A 25646-nucleotide genomic window follows, 5' to 3' on the forward strand; every position below is an offset into this window, starting at 1 on the left:
ACTTTGACGTGTAGACGTTCCCTCACTGCGCCTATTTCGATGTTGGGCTGAGCAACGTCGAAGTTGAACATCGACGTTGCCGGCCCTGGAGGACGTGTAGACGTTATTCATCGAAATAGACTATTTCAATGTCGCAACATCGAAATAAGCTATTTTGATGTTGGCTGCATGTGTAGACGTAGCCTTACTCTTACTTTCACTATTCTAATCACTATTTCCTTCTTACTGTCTAGACCATACATCATTTTGCTCCCCAGATACCTGAACTTCTCTATGTTCTCCAGTTTGATCCCATCTACACTGATCTTCCTTCCTATTTCCTTATCTCCAAATACTATTGTTTTGTTTTATCGATGTTCATAATCAGTCTGTGCCATTTCCCTTTCTGCACCATTCTCACTAGCTTCTCTTCATCTTCTTCAATGATAACTACATCTGCTGTGTCCTCAAGTTGTTAGTTCTCATCCCAAGCACTGATATCCCTTAGACCCCTTTCTAGATCTTTTCTATTGCTCTCTCTAGGTGTGTGATGAACTTACTCGATGATATCGGATCTCTTTGTGTCATACCTCTATTCTTTCTCAACAAACTTCCCCACTCTCCACATGTTCTCACCATTGCCTCCACATTGTCATTGATTTCCTTCAACAATTGTATCAGTCTGCTAGCCACTCCATATGACTCCAATACCACCTAAGTCACTTTCTGATCTATACTGTCAAATGCCATCTGAAAATCAATATACTAGTGACAATACACAAGAAAGGAAGTGCACTGGAGCACAAGAACAGAATTGCCCTAATGTCCAACAGAACAATTGCCCTAATGAGTCATCTAGGCAAGGTGCTGATGATGATACTGATGGAGAGACGGAGATTACAGATAGAAGAACGTTTAGCAGATGAGGAAGCAGGATACAGGAAAGATAGAAGTACCACACAGCAGATATTGGCACTAAGATTGATAGCAGAGAAAGCTTGACAAAAGAACAAGAATATCTACAGAATCATATTGTAATCAATTATATTTATAGAAGTGTTCATCTCCCTGTAGCTTTTCTATTCTTTGAACATTTATGCTTTCAGGGAGTTGTCCCATAAGTTTCAGCTTCTCTGTCCATTCCTAAGGATCAGGGTTACTTGCTTTACTTCTTGGATCTTACATCTCCTCTAAACATGATGGGAGATTTTTCATGACCTTCTAGTATCTCCAAAACCCAGCTGCCCCTTTTGGTTCATCTGAGCCTAGAAACATCCTTCAAATTTATCTAATTAACACCAATAACAAGGAGCCTTGTGGCACCTTATAGACTAATGGATATTTTGGAGCATAATCTTTCCTGCACAAAGACCTGCTTCACCTGAGAAAGTGGGTCTTTGCCCATGAAAGCTTATGCTCCAAAATATGTGTCTATAAGGTGCCACAAAATTCCTATTGTTTTTGCAGATAGAGACTAATTTGGCAACCCCTCCAATACTAATTAACACATTCATTATTACTCATACCAAAACACTATCACTACAAAGTACAAAATTCTGCATAATTACAAAGCACAGAATTCTGCAACATCTATTACTTATATCAACAAATCCCTATACCATATGGTAACCATAATCAATCACATCAGCAAACTCTATAACATATGGTGACCATAATCAGGTACTAAGACCATTCTGGTCTATTTCTGTTTTGACATTACTGACAAATACAGATAGTCTGATTAATGCATTTTTACCAATAGCATTTGGCCTGTTTCTTTCTCCTGGTCAGAAAGGGTGGCTATCGGGGTATAGCAAACATATCATACAGCAAACATTACAGCATTTAATATTTCTATCATTTACTATTATCAACATTTAATCCTTACACTTGGGAGTTAGCAACAAGCTGTTACCTCTCAGCAGCAGTGAAACACTGGTTATGCCAGACAAAGGAACGTATAGTCATCAGTCCTCCTAGGCTCATCTGTAGATTAAACCTTGAAAGCCAAAACAATAGACAACCATTTAGAAAGAGCCAACAGGGAAAATCAAGAGGAACAGAAGAATAGCAAGGAGAAAAAGCTTTGTGTAGAGGTGCTCTTGGTCTGTAATTCAGGGACAGGATCCAATTATCTACTGCTGAAGGAGCAATAAGGACAACAACCTTTTCCATCTACACATTGTAGGTTTCAGCCATGTGTGTTGGTGACACAAATAAATTGCTTTAGGTGAGAAATGAGTTTAGGCAAGGATTAAACCTTTTAAAGTTGAGAGTCTAAGAAGCATGCTCTACTATTTGTTTTATATTTTACTATTTTTATTTCCATTATTCTTACTCAGTATCTCTTAAATCTCATAGGCTGTGGCCCCACTAGCTCTCCTTCTGGAAGGGCTAGGGTAATATGGCACTTCAGAGTATGCTAATGAGGTGCTGACATGAATTTGCAGTGCCTCATTAGCACAATGGTGACCACATGTACTTCGAAACTGTCAGTTTTGAAATGCACACCACCCAGCCTTTTGAAATGACCACACTGCTTTAGAAAGCCCCTTCTTCGCAAAACCAGATGGGAAGAAAGGGCTTTCCAAATCAGGGTGCCATTTCGAAAGGCCACCAGCCACACTGTCAGCGTGCGTTTTGAAACGGACAGTTTTGAAGTGTACACAGCTGCCATTATGTCAGTGAAGCACTGCCAGCATATTCCGAAGTGCCATATTACCATAGCCCTTCCAAAAGCAGGGGCTAGTGTGGCCATGGCCTTAATGTGGAAAATAAATTTATGACTGCTTCATTGTAAATATATTGCCAGAGTTTTAGAAAACCTGATCTTGAGTTGTACCTATCAAACTGAACGAATACTATTTCTCTGGGAAGAGTCAATGCTAGTAATTACTGTGTTTGTCCAGTGACAGGGGATGGATACTACCTAAGAATGATGTTATGAATGAGAGCCGCAAAAGAAAGTCTAAACTTACCTGAAGATAAAGGGTTATCAGAGAAGGTGTGGGGCCATTACTGGATGAGGGAGGTAACTAGTGACAGATGATGTAGGAAAAACTGAAGTATTCAATTTTTTTTTTGTCTCAGTCTTCACGGACAAAGTCAACTTCCACATGACGGTCCTGGACAATGCAGTATGGGAAGGTGGAGGGCAGTCATCTGTGGGAAAGGAACAAGTTCTGAGCTATCTAGAAAAACTAGATGTACACAAATCCATGGGTCTGGATTTAATGCACCCAAAGGTACTAAGGGAATTAGCAGAGGTCATTGCTGAACTTTTGGCCATTATCCTTGAAGACTCTTGGAAATCGGGGGAGATACCAGATGACTGGAAAAAAGGCAAACATAGTGCCCAACTTTAAAAAAGGAAAGGAGGATAATCCAGGAAACTATAGACCAGTCAGCCTTACCTCAATCCCTGGGAAAATAATGGAGGGAATCTTCAAGGAATCCATTTTGGAGCACTTGAAAGAGGGGAAATTGATCAAAAGTAGCCAACATGGATTCACCAGGGGCAAGTCCTGCCCAACCAATCTGATTAGCTTCTGTGATGAGGTAACAAGCTCTGTGGACATGGGGAAGCCAGTAGATGTGATATACCTTGACTTCAGCGAGCTTTTGATATGACCTCCCACAATACTCTTGTCCATAAGTTAAGGAAATATGGATTGGTTCCCTGGACTATAAGATGGATAGAAAGCTGGCTTGATGGTCGGGCCCAACGGGTAGTGGTCAATGGCTCAATATCTGGATGGTGGTCGGTTTCAAGCAGAGTGCCACAAGGCTGAGTTCTGGGGCCAGTGTTCTTCAACATCTTTACTAATGACCTGGGTGAGGGACTGGATTGCACCCTCAGCAAGTTTGCGGATTACACAAAACTAGGGGAAGAGGTAGATATATTGGACGGTAGAGAAAGAATCCAGAGTGACCTGGATAAATTGGAGGACTGGGCCAAAAGAAATCTGATGTGGTTCAGCAAGGAGAAGTGTAGAGTCCTGCATCTGGGGCAGAAGAATGCCAAGCATTGTTATAGGCTGGGGACTGGCTGGCTCAGCAACAGTACAATGGAGGGGGACCTAAGGGTTATGGTGGATGAAAGGCTGGATATGAGTAAACAGTGTGCACTTGTAGCCAAGAAGGCTAATGGCATACTAGAGTGTATTAGGAGGAGCATTTTGAGCAGATCTAGAGAAGTAGTTATTCCCCTCTATTTGGCACTTGAATATTTTATCCAGTTTTGGGCCCCCCAGTATAATAAGGATGTGGATTTGCTGGAGCAGGTTCAGCAAAGGGCAACAAAAATGGTTAAGGGTCTGGAGCACAAGACCTATGAGGATAGGCTGAGGGATGTGGGCTTGTTTAGTTTACAGAAGAGAAGACTTAGGGGTGATTTAATAGCAGCCTTCAACCTCCTGAAGGGGAGTTCTAAAGAAGAGGGCGAGACACTGTTCTCAGTGATATCAGGTGGGAGAACAAGGAGTAATGGTCTGAAGTTGAAGAGGGAGAGGTGTAGGTTGGGTATTAGGAAAAACAACTTCACCAGGAGGGTGGTGAAACATTGGAATGTGTTGCCTACAGAGGTGGTGGATTCTCCATCCCTCAAGGTTTTTAAGTCACAGCTTGATAAGGTCCTGGCTGGGATGGCTTAGTGGGGGTTGATCCTGCTTGAAGCAGGGGGCTGGACTAGATGACCTCCTGAGGTCCCTTCCAGCCCTATGGTTCTGTGATTCTGTGGAGAGCTAGGAAAGGGTTAAGTTAACCTGCCTCTGAGGGAGGGGTTTGGGGGAAAGTGCAAAGAGCCAGTGGGAATTACTGGAATAATTCAAACCTAAAGCTGAATCACAGCAGCATTGCCTTTGTTAGAAAAGAGGAGGATCTGACCAGGGATATGCGGACAGCGGGGGGATAAATGAGCTCTTCCAGAAGCATATCCCCAGGCTCATCAGAATGAGTTAATAGAGAAAACTTTGGGTAGTTGCATAAAATTTACTGGTTTTACTGTCTGGGGGTTTGAGAATTATGTCTGAGGTTATTTGTTCTTTTTGTCTGACTCAGGGAAAAATCCCTGTTCTTAGCTTCAATTCATGTTTCTTTTAAAATCAAGCCATTTACAATGCTTGCTAAGACTGTTTTGTCCTAGTAATAAAAGTGTTTTTTTTTCTTTGTTAACAAGTATTGGTTGATCCTTTGTATTTTACAGAGGCTTAAAACTGTAGTGCTCTTATTATTTCTTTCCAACCCCTTAGGAAAAGGGCGTTGGAGATTTTGCCCTCAGGAATAGATTCCAAGTGATTTCTTTCTTGGAAAAGGGGGATTTTGTACTCTTGGTAGTGGCATCTGCTGGTTCATTTCAGGGAAAACTGAAATCAGGAAAACTTTTCTGTCTCTGAGGAGGGAAGAGGCATGGTCTAGCAACATTTTAATTAGCTAGTTGGCCCCCATTACCTTCACTCAAAGTGTCCTGGTGGGGAATCAGCCATGACAAATGCTTTCAGATGGGTTTGGGTATTGGCATGCTACTATTGCTAGCCTACAGAACTAAGTGATGGCTCATAGAACTCTGAAGAGGTTTTCTGGGGGCTTTCAGCTCATGAAGCATACACAAGTCTTTCTTTCTCTCTGACTCAGTGGGGGAGCAAGATGACTCACAGTTCTGGAGGGGGCTCATTGCACCATGATAACACTAAAAATCCTCAGGCCCAGATACCTCTCAGCAACACTCAAAGCAAAGGGAGGGACATCCAAAATATTGGTCTGGAGTGGATAACTGAAGGGCCAAAGTGAGATGTAAATACTCAAGGGCAGTAAGGTCAGAAGGTAAGCTTCCATGCTGTGTAGTAGTCCAGGGCCTTTCTTTCTGAGGCACTGGATTGTGTCTGCAAGGATAGGGACAAGAGGGGAAATGATCAGGGGAATGACTCCCACTGTGATGAGTGAATTGAAGGTATCTTGAATAATGCATGCAAAAGTTCTGGAAGACCATGACTGACTGAAAACAAAGTGGTGTACTGGGAAAGCTTTGGCAATCTTACCACAACTGCTACTTGTGTTCCAGAAAATAAATATATATGGAATAAAACACATGATGTTGTAATGTAGTCTAAAGCTTTTATTGGCAAGAGTTTAGGATGACTGCATTACTCATAAATAGAAAAGAAAGATGGATTAGTGGGGCAGAGAATGGGAGCACTGACCCCTCTGCCAACTATCTGCCTCAAGCTGAATTTATCTGGAGAATTTAGGCTAAAATAAATCAACTGTTTCTCAAAACAAGATTACATAAAAAGATTTTCTCCCCTCCACGCCCAATTAAAACTATTACTGCTGTTTTGCTTAAAAGCTATGTTGCTTCCATGCTCTGGAACAGGGATTTAAAAAATTGACAGGAAAGTTCATGCTGGTGTCACAGGAGTGTCTTTTGCCATTCTGCTGAAAATCTCCCCACATTTGGATACATTATAAACCTCTGAAAAATCTCTAATCACACTTGTCCAGGACAGAGATGTTAGAATGCAACTAAACTGTCTTAAGATTCCATCTGCACTAAGCAAACCTCAGCCCTAGGAGACAGGGCCTGAGGAAAAAGCTCCCTGTCTGGCTCTTGCTCTGCCTGGCTACCGGGAGATACCACAGTGGCACCAGGTACTGTAATTGAGAGCTGATGGATGATCCCTTCACTGCTTTCAATTCCCCTCTTGCTTGCACCCAGGTAGCTGGGAAGGTGAGGAGAAAACAACCTGCACACAGATTACAAACAAGGGATTAGGGAAGAAGAGGTAAGAGATGCACAGATGAGTGGGAGATGGATTGGAAGCAGCAGGATTGGGGCAAAGCATAGGAATGAAATGTTGGAAGACATGGTCAAGATAGGAGCAATTTGAGTGAGTAAATATGGACAGGAGCTGAGACAGTAAATAACAAACAGTGTCAGGGTGGATAAAAGAGTAGGCTATAAGAGGCACAAGTTGGGCAAAGATGCTGGGCAGAAATTGGAGGGTTAGGAGCAGAGGAAAGGAGAACAGGAGCAGAATGAGGAAAAGGTAAGATGAGCAGGAGAGGGCAGAAAAAAACTAAGGATCAGAGCATGATACAGAGAATGGCCAATCTAGGGATGGGGGATCAGTATAATTACAAGTTCATTGCATTTTGGGTTTTCCCTCCAATCACTGAATTTTAGAAAGAAAACAAAAACAAAAACAAACAAAAAACCCAGAAAAGTTTCTCAAGTGCAAAAATTATGTGCAGTCAAATAGTTAAATACTATTCTATGGAAAAGGCATATTAATTAAGGTTGCACCAGCTACCTTAATTCTGGCATTTCCTAATGGACTTTGCAATTTTCACATACTTTTAACATAGTGTAACGTATATGACAAAAAAGAGCATTCGATACTCTAGCCACTTCCCAGAAAGGCATTTTTAATAGCTAGTATGTCTCATAGGACAGCAGAAGAGGTTGCTCATGAACACCAAATCAAAGGCGGAGAAACAAATTTAAAAAAGGGGAAAATCCAAGAATGTTATCAACTACCATCTGCATGTTAAGTTTTAAAACCCTTATCCTGTTCTCTTTCTCTCAGCTTTCTGTAGTCTTAGTTGTTTTTCTTTTTATCCGGCTGATGTAACAGGTATGCATATTTTTTCTTTCTAAAGTGGAAGATCCGTCTTGTAAATTGTAAAAAGGTATATAAAAGGGTTCTGCTATTTTACTAAATATTTAGACTCAGTTAAATGCTATTTATTTTCCAGGACTTGGAGTAGTCACTTAGTTTATCCCTTCCCATTGTTTGAGAAAAGAAGGCATTTGTCTGGAATCTCACACTTATTATTTTCTGTTCAGGTGCTTACTTGTGCATCTTTAGTTTTAATAAAGCTAGAATAAATTGTTCCAAAAGCTCATTCTGAGCCAATACCGGTAACTCACATACTGACTCCTTCACCCAAGCTGTTCCCTCCAGAAAGAATAATTGGAAAATAAATTGCTCTCTACATATTTTACCTATTATTTTTGTTACTTTTTAAAATATTGATTAGTTATAGTCACTCTTCAAGTCAATCATCTACCAAAGACATATAGTACTTCATTTCACATAGAGGTGACAGCATTTCAGAGGAGTTGAGTAATCTCTGTGTGTGTCCAGTATTAGTGTTGCCAACTCTTGTGATTTTATCATAAATCTCATGTTGTTGGGTGTTTTCCTAAATCTCCAGCTCCTGAAGACAAGAGATTATGTAAGAATCTCAGCTTTCATTTTTAAAAAATAAGTTTCTTGCCCTCATGCTTGCAGTGATAAGCTTGAAAACATAATCCAAGTATAACCTATTAAAACCTATAAGGAAAAGAAAGTTCTTATTTATTTCTATTTAAATAATCTAATATTTAATCCAATTCCATGCTTTTGGGGATCTGACTCATGATCTTTGAATACATGGATTCAGTAAACTGCAGCCTGTAAACTACTTTGGGATATTTATTATCAAAAGGGAAGGAATTATAAAAAATAAAGAGTGGTGAAGTTTAAAATCTAGGGTTGCTAACTCTTCCAGATCAGACACCTTTGCCACGAATGGTGTCTGATTCATCCAGTTGGAGAGAACTGGCAAATCTATTAATAAAAGGGAGGATGCGAGTATGCATTTAGCAGAAAGTAAACACATTGAAAACCAAATTAATGAAGGAACCAAAGGACATGAAGAGCAGAATTTTTTTTTGTTTGCCCATGAACAGATGCTAAGAGCCTATGTCTGCATCTATACTATCAATATCTTTTGGAATTGCTGCGTTTTTGGCAAAAGATCCTGCAAAGCATCTACACACAAAATGTGTTCTTTCAAAAGGAAATTGGAAGAATGCGGTACTTCTTTCAGACGTGCTCTTCTGGTCCTGAGACCTCCCTCTAGGTTGAGATGCCTCACACCCTGTCCAGAGCCCCCCCCAATGTTTATAGTAACTGCCTCCCTCCTGCATCTCAGGTTAAGTAAAATGTTTATTTTTTCACCACCCCCATGTCCCTCATTATTGGTGGGGGGAGTGATGAGGGGTGGATGGCTGGGAGGGGTCATGATGGGGGAGCAGGGAGGGGTGGATGTGTGGGAGGGGCCTGATGGGGAGATGTAAGGGGAGTCACTGAGGCCTGTGGGCAAAGCTCTCATGGAGGACCTCCCTGATTCATATCTTGTCCCTGTGGGCCTGGCAACTCAGGGCAGTGGCCTGCTGTTCATAGCTGAGGATGACCTTGGCCACCCACCCACCCACAGATGAAAGCCTTGCCCTTTCTCTCCACCACGTTGTGGAGGGCAAAGCACGGCCTCGCCAGCTGGGGTACATTGTTCAGGCCGACCTTCAGTTGCACTCCACCGCATTGCGGGCCTGGTTTAGCTGGCTGTTAAACAGCTCCTGGGTGGGGTCTGGGTGGCTGGTGTAAGGCTGTGTGAGCCAGGGCTGCAGCAGATAGGCTGCATCCACCACCATGTGTGGGGCATGGTGACGTCCCTGACTGGGAGCTCCCACTGGAGGATGTAGGTCCCCTCCTCCCTCATCCCTCCTCCAGCAGAGGCTGGAGCTCTGGAACACCTGCACATTGTGGGACCAGCTTGACCAGGCCATGCAGATGTCCATATATTGTCCATTATGGTCCACCAGGGCCTGTAGCCCTGCAGAGTGGTAGCCCTTCCTATTTACGAATCGGCCTGTGTTGTGGTCTGGGGCCTGGATGGTGATATGGGCATAGATGTGGAGGCAAAACTCAGGCTAGTAGACAGCTGTAGTATAAGCGTAAATACCCACACCCTCCAGGCATTTCTTTACTTATCCAGAACATGGTTCACCATCTATGTTGCTATTTATACCTGTGCTAGGACACACCACATAGGTATACACTGCATATTTTTGAAAGAAGCCTGTAATATAGATTCACACAAAAACTGTTGCAGTCAACATGACAACATTCTATCTTTTATCTTGTTATGATAGATAAAGAGGAACTGAACACAGAATTTGAAATTCATAGTAGATTAGATGACTTGATGATATTACAATGTACAAACAGAATAAGTCCAAACCAAATACACACACACACACGGTGCTTTAAAAGGGCCAGTTTCACAAAGCTGAAAACAATTATGAGACTAATAAGATGGCTGGAAGAATTTAATAGGAAAACTGTGAACGTTAATTGGAAATTGTTTAAAAACTCTTCATTAGATGACCAAAAAGCCACAATGCCACAACTGAGAAAAATTAAAAACCTGACCTGGTTTAGAGCAGAAGTGAAGGCAGTTATGAAAATCTTCTAGTACAAATCAGTGGACAGGGGAAGTTGATAGTAATGAATATAAATCCGAAGGTATGCACGCACAGATTAATAAAGGAAGTAAAATGACACAAGGAAAAATCTATAACTGGCATAGATGAGGACATTAAGGAGAAGTATTTTAACTATATTGAGGGATAAAAAGAACTTAATAAAGTTAATGCCAATTTCCTATATGGAAATGGTAGAATTATTACAAATAATGCAGGAAAGGCACAAATGTGGATTACACATTCTGTGTTGTATTTTGGGGAAAAAAACCCAGATATCTTAGATAGTGTTTTCCAGTTCATCAATAATGTTGTTAAACAGCAGCTACTAATGACATACATTTTTGTATCAGTGGGTCCAGATAACTTCTATTCAAGCCTTTTAAAATAAATGGTTGAGGTTCTTCCTGGACTGTTAAAGTGGATTTATGGAAAATTGATCCATAATTTGATATGTTTTTGATGAGTTTGTAAGTTTGGTTCATAAAGCTAATAGCATTTACATTTCTGACAGGCACTCAAGATGAATGTGTGGACCTTTCATGGTTCAACTCCTGAAATGCTTTGCTATTCAACCCAGAACAATACAGAGTTGTGTCATCGCCTGGAATGCAACATTAATTTCTATGTTGCTGTGGCATACAGCCATGAAATCAACAAAACAGCATGCAAGCACACAGGCCATATCCTGGCTTCCATCGTCCATTCACATTTTGTAAAATGACCCCAATCTCTCTCCAGTCCAGGATTTCCCCCAAACCATCTTTCTGAAGTATTCTGCCATCAATGAAGTTTTTTTATTTGTTGCTCCTTCAAGGAGGCTATAAACTGAAGCTCATTAATTCAACTGGGGTTTGACAAACACCTTATTTCAATCAAACACTGTATGGGTTTACAGTAAAAATAAAACAAGTTTGTTTAATAAAAGGAGGTAGAATGGTATAACAAAGCATGCCAAAGACTAATAATAGAAAAAGTCTGGAACAAACAAGATTAAACCTCAGTGTGTTACAATCTTTGCCTAACAAGAGTTCTCAGTTCCCCGAGACTTCAATACTTTCTTTGAAAGTTCTAAATTTCTGTGATTTCAAGTGCACTTCCCCCTTATTTCCCGAAGAGATGAATTTTAAAATGGTTTTCTGTCTCTTCTCATATTTCTAAAAGTTCACTGGCCCTTTTACAAAAGGCAGGAAGACTTCCTGAGGGTGCAATCACCAGCCTCGCATTGAGATTATTAAGTATTCATTTTTTCCCACCTTCTTTCCTGATGGCTGTGTGTCTCTTGCAAGCAAATATGCTTTTCTCAGTCTTTGGTCAGACCTTGCCTACTTTACACTGGTGATGCAGTCAAGCAGCTTAATACATTTCAAGAACAGATTTGAAGCTTCTTATGTATAAAGCCTTATGTGAGTTCACCATCCATATATTACACAATAACTTCCAAATAACAAGCAGTCCTGTAGCTTCTTAGAGTCTAATACATTTATTAGGCTATGAACTTTCATGGCTAAAATCTACGTAAGATGATTGGACGTCTACCAAAGATATGAGATAAGAATCAAGCTCAAGAAGTGACATTCAAGGGCTCTGTTTGGCTCTGTCTGTAGTGGGAGACAGGCAAAAGATGGATGAAAAGGAATTGTCCACATACTCTAATTATTCTTGCACTGGGTATGTGTACTCCAATCATCTGAGGAAGTGAGTATTATCCGCAAAAGTGCTTGTGTGACCTCAGGCTGCAGGTATTATGAAGTGCCCTGATTGGCCACATACAGCCCGTGAGCTGCAGGTTGGACAATCCTGACCTAAAAGATCTGCCCTGAAGATTTTAGTTAAAACAGGCTCTTCATAGTTCCCTGTTACAAACCTCAGCAGACCTGTAGGTTAAGAAAAATCTTAATCTTGAGCATGTTAATAGTCTCTGCTTCTTGAGCACAAGTATTGATTTCTTATCCCAACTTTGAGATATAACAGACCTACTGAGAAAGGAAAAAAAATTAAATCAGGAAATATACACTAAAGAGGCACCCTGAGTGTTTCACTGAAATGAAAGAGAAGACTCTGCAGCCACCGAACATGATTAATGATGGCATTGTGCTGGACATCCCTAAAAGCATAATAATGCCTATTCAAAAGTATTACTTCCAGAATGTCATGGGATAGCTACCCGTTCACATGTGAATATTTTGGGCTTGCAGGGCTATGAGCACACAGTGCTGTTATAAACTAATCCTGCTTCATTGTGAATATTACCTGGCTTTGTCCCTTCCTTATCACACTTGTATCTTTTCCAGCAGGGTAAATACGATTTAATTCTGAGAGTTTAAATTTGGCCCTCCAAGACCACTAGTCTAACCTGTTAAATATGAAGATTGAACTGGAAGGTCCATGGTGTTATTAATGCTCCTGATATCAAAACAACAAGTTTGTCTTTATGCTTGCAAAATACACAGAGGGACACACGTACGTTTTTCATTTTGGATTTTAATTTATTTAAATTTAGATCTTTCTCTGTGGCTCTCCTACTTGTAGAATACTTTCTAAGTGTTATGTGGAACTTTCTAGCAAGATAAGGTTTATATTATTTTATTATTGTTATTTACTGTTATTTTATTTAGTTCCATGTCTTTTGTTTTGTTTCTGTTTTTTCCTCAAGACATATGAAAAAAGATTTTCCTGGCTATAAGTTTAGTTTTCTAGTGCATTTCATGGGTGTTATCTAGTACTTAGGAGCCACAGGATTGCTCAATGGAGGACCCTGCTGGGAGATTTTGGAGGTTCATCTGTAATATCAGGATCCAGATTAATGAATTCAGTAAAATCAATTGAGGTAACTTCTTTAAAAAAAACAAAAACAAAAACTGGACAAGTCATTATGCTCTCAGTGCATATGTTATTTTTATTCAGTATTTATTGCTTATTGGCATCCCTGTACCATTCTAGTATAAAGATTAGCTGCTTGATTGTAATTTGCAAAAATCATTGTTATTAGCCCAGTGGAGAGTTAATTGAAACAGTATTTTATCTGAGTGGGGAGTGACAAGGAGGTTAAAATATTGATACTGTGCTGTATATGGCATTTTATGTCAAAACCATATGCTATATGTGAGGGAAAGATGAGTTCTGTGCAAGAAGTTCAAAGAGACATAGTGAGTGCCTTATTACTGAGGGCCAGAGAAGACGGTCTCAGAACTGCTTGGGGAAGTGTGACAAAGTCCCTTGTCAGCCTCTGTTGGTCCCTGCGCTTCCTGGTGGATCTGTGCGGCCTCAGAGACTCACGGAGGCCCCCCTTTTGCCCAGGCCCTTCCAAAGGCAGGGGTCTCCGCTTAGTGAGCCATCCTCATCATAGGAAGGACCAGTGCAGGGAGAATAATACCAGTCCCCTTGCAGGCCCGCACCTGCTCCAGTAAAGTGATCCCTCGGGGGAAGGGTGGGGGGAATCCAGACCCACCCTCTACCCTGAACTCTGGCCCAGGGTCCCTATGAGAACAAGAGGCAACTGGCAGGACCTTTACCCCTGCCCCAAAGTAGTAGCCTCACCCTGAGCCACTTTGCCCACCACTTCCCCATGGAACTTTTTCACTCTGCTCCTGCTCCTGCCAAAACCTTCCGCCCTGCTACCAGATGGGGAGCCTTTTATGGGGAGCACAGGGCCTATCTGACCAATGAAGGTCTGGGCCTAGACAGGGAACAGAAACGCTCTGTCCTCCAGGCTGCGGGGATCCCACCAGGGGAGCCCCGCAGTTGGGAGGTGAGTACTGTGGGACAGGCAGACTTTGGCTGCTTCAGCCCCCTCTGGGACTGTCTTTTGGCCCCTTTCTTGGGCCAGCTTCCCTTTCCCTGCCTTGGGCAGGTTGCTTCTTTCCTCCCCTCACTCCACCCTTCCTGGCTAGTTTCCCTCTGGAGCTGCTGGGTGGGTGGTTTGTGGGGGGACTCTTGCTGCCCTGCCTCTTGGCAGGGAAGGGGGTACCCTTCCCCCACTTTTTGCATCTTCTGGGGGGGAATTTTCTGGCCCTCCCTTTGGGCCCACTCTTTCCATCTACTGGCTGCTGCATCCTCACTGCTTTGGAGGAGCTTAGGGGCTTTTCCTGGGTGGTGGCTGGTTTTTTCCCTCCACAGCTTGCTGTGGAGTGGCTGTGGGGGGTGAGTTTAGGTGGGGTCCCTCTCCACCAGGGCTCCACAGGGGTGGCTGCATAGTTGGGGGTGGGGTGTTTGGGGGTGGGGTGTTAGGGTATGGTCCCTGCCCCACCCCTGCAGCCACTGCCTCCTTTGCCACACCCCCCACACCCAGCTGCCGCTGGGGCCCTCTCCATCTGGGCTCCACCCTACCCATCTGCCCCTTCCTCCTCCCTCTGTTTCTGTGAGGCTCTGCAGCAGCTGCTGTGGGCCCACCCCCCAGGCACCCATGGGCACATCCCTCCCTTTATACCCCCTGCCCCCCCTTTCTGGTTGGCTCTGCCACCCCCTTTCTTCCCCCTCTTCTCCCTCCCATTTGTGCCTGCGAATCCCCCCCTTCCTTTGTTAGGTGCCTGAGCCCCTTCCCCTTCTTTGCACTCACCTCCCAACACACACCTCTTGAATTCCCCCCACATCCCAGTGCAGAAGCAGGAGCCATCTTTTCATCCTGTGTTGGGAGTTGTGGGCTTTTTGTGTTCCCTTTCCTTTGTTTTTCTTACCCTCCTGCCCCACCCCTGCCTGCCCAGGTCCTCAGCCTGGCTGGTAGGGGAGGGGCAGCCATTTTCATTTTCATTTTCTCTTTCTTTTTCCCCTCTCCCCTCCCCCACTAGTTAAAGGACCCACTCCCATTTTTTTCATGAATCCTTATACCTTCTAAAATGGCCTCCCCACCCACTGGAGGGTTGTCCATAGATGCCCCCCTCCCTCCCTTCCCCTCCACTGTCACTCCTTCCAGCTCTGCAGCAGCGGCCGACTCGTCCAGGGCTTCCGGGAACTCTGTGACGGTTGAGGGCGCGGGCATGGGCTCTGGGACTCCTGCTGCCCCTGCCGCGGCATCCTCCTCCAGTGACCCCGCCCCTAACCACCCCCCCAAAAAGGGCAGGAAGGGCCAGGGGACCAAAAAGGGCAAGAGCCCTGCCTGGAAGGCCAAACTTCCCATATCTGGGTCCTTCACTCCAGCTGCCGATGCACCTGCTGCAGCCCCTCTTTCCCTTCCCCCTGCTCCCAACACTGATCCTGAGGGCTCAGATCCCCCGGCCCCAAGGTTGTACGCACAGGTGGTGGCGGCCACCTTGCACCCTGGTACTTCTGCCTCCGCTCAGAATACCATCCCCGATGGTCATGGCCCCTTTCTCACCCCCACCAGGAGGCACGGAGTCCGCTGCCTCATGGTGTCGGCCTAACCCCACGTGGAGACCTATGTGCGGGCGTTGGTGCGGGTGGTGGGGCCCGCGGCCATGGTGGCGGCCTCTCGAATGTTTGGGAAGATCATCTTTTTCCTGGTGTCAGAGGCCACCGTGCAGGAGGCGGTAGAGAGGTGCTTGGCGGTCGGGGGCATCTATGTGCCCCTGGAGCCGCTTGAGGACCTGGGTGTGTGGGTGGTTTTCTCCTCTGTCCCTCCCTTCCTTCCCAATTCTGCCCTTCTGCCTTTCCTCACCTCCCTGGGCCGACCCTTGTCGGTCCTGAGTCCCCTCCCTCTTAACTGCAAAGACCCCGCCCTACGGCATGTGCTCTCCTTCCGCCAGCAGGCGCGAATCCAACTGCTGCCGGCGGCAGCACAGGGCAGGGTGGCCCAGGAGGGGACTATACTGGTGCCTCATCAAGGGGCCCAGTACCGGGTCTTTTACACCTTGGGAGAGACCCGGTGCTTCGTGTGTCTGGCGGCGGGGCATGTCCGGAGGGATTGCCCCCTGGCCCGGCATGAAAGAGAAGAGCCCGGGACCTCCTCCGACCCGGGGGGTGCCAGCCACACAACCGGCGACACCCCGACCATGACAGGCCCTGGGACCACCACTCCTCTTCCCGCCCTGGACAGAACCATCGCTGCTCGGGTGTTGGAGGATGCCAAGGCACATAGTGAGGGGCAAGAAGAAGCAGGCACCGGCGCCCGAGAGGGCATTCAAGCCAGGTCTGTGGAGGAGAGGGAGGCAGGGCCGGCGGCAGGACCCAGACAGGGCCCACCCCAGGGCGGGCCATCCCTCTCCCTCACTGTCCCGTCCTCCTTCTCCTTCCCTCCCTCCTCGTTGCCTCCGTCCCCTGGTCCTTCCTCCTCTACCACTGAGCCCACCTCTCTGGAGGACTGGGTATTGGTAAGGGGGAAGCGCAAGAAAATAACTGCACGCGCCCGGCACTCTACCCTGTCGGAGGACAGGGTGGGTGTGCCATGCAAAGCATTAAAAAGAGCCACCAGCCCTGATCCGTCTACTGAACCCCTGGCTACTGACCATCTGCCAGGGGTGACTGAGGCCGCCGCAGCGGCAATGGAGAATATCACCCCAAGGCCACGTCTACACGTGCACGCTACTTCGAAGTAGCGGCGCCAACTTCGAAATAGCACCCGTCATGGCTACACGTGTTGGGCGCTATTTCGAAGTTGAAATCGAAGTTAGGCGGCGAGACGTCGAAGTCGCTAACCCAATGAGGGGATGGGAAGAGCGCCCTACTTCGATGTTGAACATCGAAGTAGGGCACGTGTAGCCGATCCGCGTCCTGCAACATCAAAATAGTGCGGTCCGCCATGGCGGCCATCAGCTGAGGGGTTGAGAGACGCTCTCTCTCCAGCCCCTGCGGGGCTCTATGGTCACCGTGTGCAGCGGCCCTTAGCCCAGGGCTTCTGGCTGCTGCTGTGGCAGATGGGGATCCATGCTGCATGCACAGGGTCTGCAACCAGTTGTCGGCTCTGTGGATCTTTTGTTGTTTAGTGCAAGTGTGTCTGGGAGGGGCCCTTTAAGGGAGCGGCTTGCTGTTGAGTCCGCCCTGTGACCCTGTCTGCAGCTGTTCCTGGCACCCTTATTTCGATGTGTGCTACTTTGGTGTGTAGACATACCCTCGCAGCGCCTATTTCGATGTGGTGCTGCCCAACGTCGAAGCTGAACGTCGACGTTGCCAGCCCTGGAGGACGTGTAGACGTTATTCATCGAAATAAGCTATTTCGATGTAGCATGCACGTGTAGACATAGCTCTCCTGTCCCACAGCCCGAGTCCAAAGGGGCAGAGAGGGCTTGTCCTGAGCCCGTGCCCTCCTCCGACACCCCTCCGGCTGCTGCCAGACCATTGTCGCAGGGTGCCCGGAGGATATGAGCCTCGGCCTCGCCCTCCTCTCACAGGAGGTGGAGGCCCTAGGCCTTACGCCGGCTGCTCTGGATGTAGGGAGTCTGCTGCTAGAGGCCTATGGGCCAGCCACCCACACCCAGCCGCCCCCCTCACCTTCTCTCTGCCCACCTGCCAGCGATCCCCCAACCATTACCCTCCCTTGTTCTGGGACGTCACAGGGTGCGACTGCCCCCCCAGCTGAGGTTCACCTCCCAGCTGTAGCTGTCCTGCCCTCAGATATCCCGGAGGGATTTGTGTTCCCCTCGTACCCTGCCCCCCCGGTATCGAAAACCCCAACGCCGACCCCTCCGCCTCACTAGTGCCTGCTGTTAGACGCAATGGCACCTCGCCCTTATCCTCCCCTGCCCTCTTACTGCCTGGAAAAGCCCCCCCTCTCTACACACCCCTCTTACTCATACCCCTACTTCTACCCACTCTTCCAGTCAAAGTCCCATGCCAGAAACTGCGCCCCAACCCCCTCCAGACTCTCCTCCTCCTCCTCCTCTCTCTCTCCCGCCCCCTCTCCCTCCGCCTTCCCCTTCTCTCCACGACACTCACCCTCCCCCCAATACATTCATCACCTTTGCCCCCATCCCCATGCTTCCTGCACCTCCCCTCGACCCTCGTCTGCTCATAACTGCTTCCGAGGCCGCAATCCTTCAGGAGGCCCCCTTTGTCTCGCCCTCTCCCAGCACCTCTGGGGCTGCTCTCCCTCCGCCACACCAAGTCCTCCCAAAACCAAGCCCCAGCCACTGCATGACCTGTCCTGCCGGCTGCGGAGCCCAAAAGGATACGAGGCCGAGGGGCACTCAGGACCCCAAGGCCTTGCCACCCCATGCACTGGCGGATGAGATGCGCGAGTTCTTGGAAGATGTTCGCAGCTCCAAGAACAAAGTAGCTCTCACCCTCCAGCTCTGGGGTGACTTCCATTTCATCCTTGAGTCCGTGAGGGCCCTTCTGAAGGAGGGCAAGGGGACCAGGAGGAGGGACGCCACGGCCTACCAACGGGCCCGTGGCTTCCGTGATGCCCTAATCACCCATGGCATCGGCCACGGCTTGCTGCGCGGCCCCACGGGCACCACTGGTGTTCCCTCCGGCGAGGATCCTCCCCAGCCCTCTAAATGCTGCTGATCATCTTTGGCACCTTGAACACCTGGGGCTGTGGGTCCGGTCTCCGCAGGTGCCGGGTGCTCTCCTTCCTCCGAGCGGGGGGTACTCGGTCACCTTCCTCCAGGAGACCCACACTACTCTGGCTGCTGAAGCCAGCTGGCGGCTGGAGTGGGGAAATGGGGTCCACCTTAGTCACCTCTCGGCCCATCGGGCTGGCGTGGCAACCCTGTTCTCCCCAGACCTGCAGCCCGAGGTGCTGGGGAGTGTCAAGGTCGTGCCAGGCCGCCTGCTGTATCTCCGGTTATGGGTGGACGGGCTGCCCCTCCACCTCGTCAACGTCTACACCCCAACATCCGGCCCGGAGAGAACATCCTTCTTCCAGGAGGCGGCGGCCTTCCTTGACTCCATCGATCCTCACAAGTGCCTGGTCCTCGGCGGCAATTTCAACTGCACCCTCGAGGAATGGGACCGTACAGGGGCAGAGCAGTGCCCGGCCACTGCGGACATCCTCAGGGAGCTTATCAATCATCACTCCCTGGTGGACGCCTGGTGCAGCCACCACCCAGATGAGGACACTATCTTTACCTACGTCCGGGTGGTGGGCCACAAATCCATGCACTCCAGGTTGGACCACATCTACATCTCTTGCCACCATCTCTCACGGGCCTACTCCTCCAGCGTGCGGCCGGCCCCCTTCTCGGACCACCACTTAGTGGCTGTGAAGGCTTCCCTCTCACTGGGGAAGCAGGAGTCGGCCTACAGGCATTTTAATAACAAGCTGCTGGAGGATGTGGGCTTCGTGGTATCCTTCTTGGAGTTCTGGCTGGCCTGGCATGGGCAACAGTGTGCCTTTACCTCGGCGCCGTGGTGGTGGGATCTGGGAAAGGTGCGCATGTGGCTCTTCTGCCGTGACTATACCCGGGGTGCCAGCCGGCGGCGGTATGCATTGATAGGACAGCTGGAGCGGGAGGTTCTTGAGCAGGAGAGGTTCCTGGCCACCAGCCCCGGAGATCCAGCCCTCTGCAGCATGTACTGGGAGAAGTGAGACGAGCTCAGGGCTCCCCCCACTGAGGAGCCTCACAAGCACACAGGGCACGGAAACGGCTGCTGACAGCACAGTCTTTGATGTCTCTCATTGAGGCCCAGATATGCTAGCTCATCGTGACCCTGAGAAACAGAAAGTACAGATAGAGGGCTAACAGGCCAAACTGTCAACAGTGAGGGGGGGAAACCTCAGGAAATCACCCCAGCTGGCATTGATGGATTTGATGCACACATACATACCATGCCCGAAGAGGAAATCTCCGCCCCCGCAAAAGAATGTCCTGTACTCCTAAATTGCTTATCTCCTGTCTTACAAGTGCAAATTAAGTAAGAATTGCCCTTGTAAAAACTGGCATCACAAAAGACAGACCAGTACGATCTGGCACCATACATAAGAAAGAGAATACATAACCTAAGGGGGTATAAAGGTGGGCCCAGCAGAACTCTAACTTTGAGTGCATCTCCACCAACTACCTGCTGGTCGGGTCAGGTGATTGCCTCCCGAGGTCCTCAACTGGGGACGCCCAACCTCATATTCGTCTTTCCGCGGAATTGAGTGACCAATCCGGCTTGGCTACGCTGGTATCGAGAGATGCAAGGAGGGTAAGATATACCCATGCAAGGTCTCCTTTTTTTGGTGCGCACAGTTAAAGAATTAGAGCTCTGTAACTAGATGTCGTTGTATAAAGATATCATTGTGTTAGATGGTAACAGATATCTTTGTATTGGATTGTAACATAACCTGTTAACACCTGTACTTTGCTATCATATAAGAAGTAGACAATAGCCTTTTGTAACCTCACGCTTATAACTGTAGCTTAAATAAACTTGTAACTAGTTAAGATCTAAGCCTGACTGCTGTTACTCTTTGTCGCTGCAACACAGCTGGCACAATAAAAAGAACTTTAACCATTTGGTTACGACAGCCTGGCCGTAGGTGAGAGTGCTAGGAGCTCCCTGCTCTAACAGTAAAAAATTGGGTTGCTTAGGACCCAGGGGAAGACCTCACCGCACATTACCCAGCCACCGGCTAACACCATCTCCCGTCGCTTTGGGTCCGTGCTGCAGGATGTGGTCCACCCCGACCAGACCTACACCGTCCTGTGCCGCACCATCTTTGACAACCTCTATCTGGTCTGGGATCTCTTGGAGCTCGGGTGTAGGGATGGTCTGTCGTTCGCCCTCCTGTCCCTGGATCAGGAGAAGGCGTTCGACAGGGTGGACCACAGGTATCTCCTGGGCACTCTGCGGGCTTTCGGCTTTGGACCCCATTTCATCGGGTTTCTCTGGGTGCTGTACACTGCCTCAGAGTGTTTGGTCAAGCTCAACTGGATCCTGACCGCTCTGGTCAGCTTCGGGTGAGGGGTGCGTCAAGGCTGCCCACTGTTGGGCCAGCTCTATGCTCTGGCCATCGAGCCCTTCCTCCATCTCCTTTGATGAAGGCTGATGAGGTTGGTGCTCCGTGAGCCAGAGCTGCGGCTGGTTCTGTCAGCTTAAGCCAACGACGTACTCCTTGTGGTCCAGAAACCGGGAGACCTGGTGCGGTTGGAGGCCTGCAAAGCCGTTTACTCAGCAGCCTTCTCTGCCTGGGTCAACTGGGTCAAGAGCTCTGGCCTGGTGATTGGGGCTGGGTGGCAGGCGGGCCACCTCCCACCCGCGCTTCTGGCCATTCGGTGGAGCACGGGTCCGCTATCCTATCTAGGCGTCTTTCTATCTGCTACGCATCCCTCTCCACTGGAAAACTGGCAGGGTTTAGAGGGCAGGGTGGCTGAGCGGTTGCGGAGGTGGGCGGGGCTGCTCCAGTGCCTCTCCCTACGGGGGAGGGCACTCATGCTTAACCAACTAGTCCTGTCCATGCTCTGGCACCGTCTCAACACCCTTGTCCCACCCTCGGGTTTCCTGGCCGCCCTCCAGAAGGTAGTTCTGGAGTTCTTTTGGCCAGGACTGCACTGGGTCCCTGCAGGGGTTCTTCATCTCCCCCCGGAGGAGGGAGGGCAGGGCCTGACCTGCCTACGCACTCAGGTCCATGTCTTCCTCCTCCGGACCCTGCAGGGACTCCTTAACAGAAATAGTGCAGATAGTCCAGCATGGAGCATGCTGGCGCATGCTTTCCTCCATTGTTTCCGAGGGCTCCGATACGACTGGCAGCTCCTTTATTTGCCTTTGAGAGGCTATCCGCGAGACCTCTCGGAGCTGCCGGCCTTCCACCAGGACCTCCTCCGCACCTGGCAGCTGCTCTCAGTCTCCAGGTGTTTAGGGGCCCATACCTCCGTGTGCAGGTGGCGGAGTCCCCCGTGGTGTGCCTGAGGCTGTTCCTCGGTGGAATCACCAGGGTCAGAGACCTCCTGGAGTACGGCCGGGGAGACTGGATGGAGGCCCCGGCACTCGCCCAGCACATGGAGCTCTCCACCCCACATTCTCCCCGTCGCATACTCAAGGAGGCGAAAGCCGCCTTGCCACCTGCTGCTTACGTCTACCTGTGCCAGGTCTTGTGAGAGGGTGCACCCCGCTCCCCTCTCACTCCTGGCCCTCCAGATCTCTCTGTGGGCCTCCAGCTCTGTGAGCCTTCCTGCTCCCCTCCCCTGCATCATCCCAGCCAGCTGCACACCTTGCAGCCAGTCCCCTTTCTAACCACGCCCAGCCATCATCTGTACATGCTCGTGCTTCACACACTCCACTGTCCCACCCTCATGTCCCGCCCAGACCACAAGTGGCGGGACCTTCTACCATCTTCAGAGGGTGGGGAGCCCTGGTGGGCCAGCTTTTATTCTTCCCTGGTCCTGTGGCCCACCGGGGACATCAGCTGGAGAAGCCTGCATGGGGCGGTGAGCTTGGGCGTGTACCTGGCATGGTTCACCCCCCTCCCAGATACCTGTTTCTTTTGTGGCACTAGGGAGACCCTGGCGCACATTTACATTGAGTGCGTCAGGTTTCAGCCCCTCTTCCGCCTCCTCCAGAACCTCCTGCTGAGGTTCTGGCTGCACTTCTCTTCTCACCTCCTCATTCTAGCACACCCCATCCGTGGCCCCGCTAAGTCGCGGAACCTCCTCGTCAGCCTCCTCCTGTCTATGGCCAAGGTAGCCATTTATAACACTCAGGAGAGGAGGCTGGCAGGGGGGGAAGCCTGCGACTGTGGGGCCTATTTCTGCTCCACTCTCTGCTCACGAATCCGGGCAGAGTTCCTTTGGGCGGCATCCACTGGCTTTCTCAACACCTTTGGGGGGCAGTGGGCGCTGTCCGGGGTTCTCTGCTCGGTGTCCCCTTCTGGTTCCCTCGTTTTAAACCTTTGACCTCCACTCCTGTCCCTGTTTTTATTTCAGTTGTCCCCCACACTCTGTTGGGGCCATGTTTTTTTTTTAAAGGGATCCCTCTTCTATTAAGAGGGTCCTTTTAGTCGTGGGCAGGCTGTGCCTGCCCACTCCCTGGTCTCCAAATAGATCCAGTATACTGTCCTTCTAGAAGGCTCAGGAAGCTTCCAGGTAAGGGTCTACCACCGGATTTACCACAGGAAGATAGACACTTGCTGCAGCCTTTGAGGAGATCCAAAATGCATCAGGCCACTAACAATGCAGAATTTCACCAGTCCTCTTTGGAACGAGTAATGCTACTGTTGTTGCTGGACTTTTTTGTCCTCATCAAACACAAAAACTATGACAGTGTGCCGACAGTACTCAAATATTGCAAAATTTAAATAAAAATTAATTTGGGGCTTCTTTGTATTTGCCTTCTGTGTCATGTATCTTTAAGTTTCAAGTTTCCAAGCTATTTTTCACAACAGGAAGGGTTAGACATTTTCTTTCTTATGCTACATGAAAACATATTTTCACCTGGTTCCAGGAACTGGGGCTTTATGAAAGCAGAATATACATCAGACTTCCAATAACATTGCAAGGCATATACTGGTATTTAACTGTACTTTAAGCCTATGTATAAGAAGTTGTGAGGGAGGAGGGCTCCTTCCATACTTAGCCTCTGGTTGGACTGCTCAGCACAGTCAGCTACAATCTTGCACTTAATTAACATTACAGAGATCATGTGAGGAGGGAACCGGCACTCTGCTGAGTTCAGTTAGATCAATAAGGGTTTTGCATTGCACTGTATTTCATTCAGAGAACATGTGAATAACATCACATTTGCTATCCTTAGTTACTCCTGGGCTGAAGGAAGTTTATGTACTTGTGCAAGCCTCTTGTTGAAATCAGAGCTAGCTTTTGGGCCTTGTGAAGGAAAATATGAACTGTCCTTTGGAAAAAATATTGCTAGCCTTCAAAATGAACAACTGTAAATCTAAAAGTAGCGTTGACACATTCTAATATTTCTGAAGGACACTGGAGGAATCTAATGATCCTCACTATTACCCCTGCCACAGGTGTAATATAAATTTTGCTGGTTAGGTTTGAGATAAATCATAATGAATCCCCAAAATCATTACATAGTCCTCTGTGCAGGAACATGGGAAATATAGTAATGCAATCCATAGAATTCTGTGTCCTACCTCTGACAGTAAACAGTAGTAGGCATTTCAGACAAAGTGGATAAAACCCTGTGCAAGACCATTATAGATTAACTAGTTACAGGAGAAGTTTCTTTCTAAAGCCATTAGTTAGAAGTTGGCTCATGAGCTGAATAACGAGAGTTTATGCCACTTATCAATTTTGTGTTCATTTTAGCCACATAAATGTCTAAATATCTTAAGGGTTTCTTGGAATCCTTCAATAAAAACTCTTGCTAACAAACTTCTCTTCAGGTGGATAATATCATGGAGTAATTATGTATGTCTGGACCCAGACCAGAGTTTGAAGATGGGCAATAATTTGATATCAGAAGATGATTGGAGGGCAGAGAGGATATTTTAACTGAGAACTAATGTATGTGCCAAATGACATGGCAAAATTTTGAGAATACCCTTCATTCAAACTTTGGAAGCATTTTATGAAATGTTGCAAAATTGTCACATGAGTGCAATATATGCTGCTTTTACATTTTCTAATCTGAATGGTTAGGCACATAAATTTATTACTCTTCAATCTCTTAACTGCTCAATGTTTGGTTCTAAAAGGAGCTCAGATGTATGTGGTATGAGATGCAAGCTCATATGGAGGTAACGAGCAATTGCACTGATGTCATTGATGTAATGAGCTCTTTTTTCACCATTATGCTTGTGACATTTTACAATTCCCTTTCAAGAACAACACTTTATGCCTTTTGGATCTTGTGCCTTTTCAGTGCCTGGTAACTGAAAGTCAACATTTCTATAAAATATATTGGAAAACAGAAATAACCTCTGCTTCATTATAGGAATAATTGCGAGGAGATTGTGTTATGTGCTTCTATCATATCTGAAACATTCTATTCTGCATGTAAGAATATAGGGTGGATAGCAAAAGAACTTTAGACTCAACATGTAATTTCAGCAAAAATACCTGTGGCAAGATGTCACCTATGATGTGATGGTGGTAGCTAGGGTATCTTTGTCAAGCTATAGCCTAAGGCCACATGTTGGATAAGTAAGGAATTTTTAAAAGTACTGACAGGCATTTTAGGCAAGAAAGGATTAGGTGTGGGAAAAAGGATCAATAGGGAATTACATTTATTATAATATGTTAGGTTCATAATACAAAATAAAGCAGAATAAGCAGAAACTTTCTTTTTTGTGACAGAAAAAGTAAACAGGATAATTATAATTTATTTCAAGAAATTAAGGCTGCTCACTGGTCATGACACAAACAAAAATTGCATAGAATAGAATTGCATAGAATACGTAAATGAAATATTTTCCAGATTACATTTTGGAGTTGAGATTGTCATCGGGCAAAAAGGCTCCTTAAAAGTTAACACATTTGGGCCGTGTCTACACTATCCCAAAACTTCGAAATGGCCATGCAAATAGCCACTTCAAAGTTTATGAATGAAGCACTGATATACATATTCAGCTCCT

The sequence above is a fragment of the Carettochelys insculpta genome, chromosome 4, assembly GCF_033958435.1.
Source record: "Carettochelys insculpta isolate YL-2023 chromosome 4, ASM3395843v1, whole genome shotgun sequence".
Classification (NCBI taxonomy): domain Eukaryota; kingdom Metazoa; phylum Chordata; order Testudines; family Carettochelyidae; genus Carettochelys; species Carettochelys insculpta.